Source organism: Chiloscyllium plagiosum, chromosome 33 (genome assembly GCF_004010195.1).
Source record: "Chiloscyllium plagiosum isolate BGI_BamShark_2017 chromosome 33, ASM401019v2, whole genome shotgun sequence".
Lineage (NCBI taxonomy): Eukaryota > Metazoa > Chordata > Chondrichthyes > Orectolobiformes > Hemiscylliidae > Chiloscyllium > Chiloscyllium plagiosum.
In genome coordinates this window covers 6,467,490-6,468,418 of record NC_057742.1, presented here as the reverse complement: position 1 = coordinate 6,468,418, position 929 = coordinate 6,467,490, and the positions used below count along the sequence as shown (strand labels likewise).

The window sequence follows — 929 nt, the reverse complement described above, 5'->3', positions numbered from 1 at the left end:
GTGGTAGGGGCGCGAGGGGCTGAGAAATAAAGTGCACCTAGCATGTGATACCTTTACAAGAGTAAAACCTTGGCCTCTTAAAATGGTCACATTTGACGAATTTCGCAATTGTGGGATTAGAATTTTGGGGGCGGGAGGGGGGGGATACAGCAGTCGTCGTGAGGTGCAACGTCGCTTAAGGCTAGACTCTTCCCATTGAATAAATCAATGGGAGTAAGCAGTAAGTAGTTTGAAATATGCCTTGACACTATATTATTGATACAAGAGAGTAAGCAGAAAATAAAAATACTGAGGCTTCGAATGCTTGCAATGCATTAGATAATTAAATAATCTCGAAGAAAATAACGTATATTTTAACATATCATAATTAACATGAATGGTAAAGATGCATCCTGTAATTATAAATATTGACTAAAATATTAATGTGTAAATACACTTCTGTTAAGTTGCCTCGTCTCCCAGCAACAAAGGCAACAGAATTGAATGCGAGAGATAATAGTGTTATCTTCGCTATAAATTTTCTAATTTTTTTAAATTGTAAAAAAATTGTGAAATAAACAGGTAAGATCAGAAATGTGCACGCAGAGCGAGTGGCGAGATAAAAAATAGCGTCCCTGGGTGGGCTCGAACCACCAACCTTTCGGTTAACAGCCGAACGCGCTAACCGATTGCGCCACAGAGACTGGCTGGCCAATGCACTTTAGTTCTGTTGCTGAAATAGATTATATTCATGTTTGGTTTTCATTGGTGACTGTTTAATATTGAATGCGTGGGCAGAAAGATAAATGTCTACAAATAATAAAAGAGATTACATTCAATGGTTTCACATTTACATGCTGCATGTCTGCTTTAACTCTTCCGGCACTCATGTGAAGGTCCCAGCTTTTCTGCCGTGAGGTGCAATCACGTTTGACATGTATTGTGTGCAC

General features: G+C 39.0%; 1 non-coding gene across 1 annotated transcript; it reads right to left on the bottom strand.

Moving 5' to 3' along the window:
• Window positions 1-609: 609 nt before the first annotated feature.
• On the bottom strand, window positions 610-683 carry trnan-guu. The gene has a single exon. It is a non-coding gene; the product is annotated as a tRNA-Asn (tRNA).
• Between the last annotated feature and the right edge of the window lie 246 nt (window positions 684-929).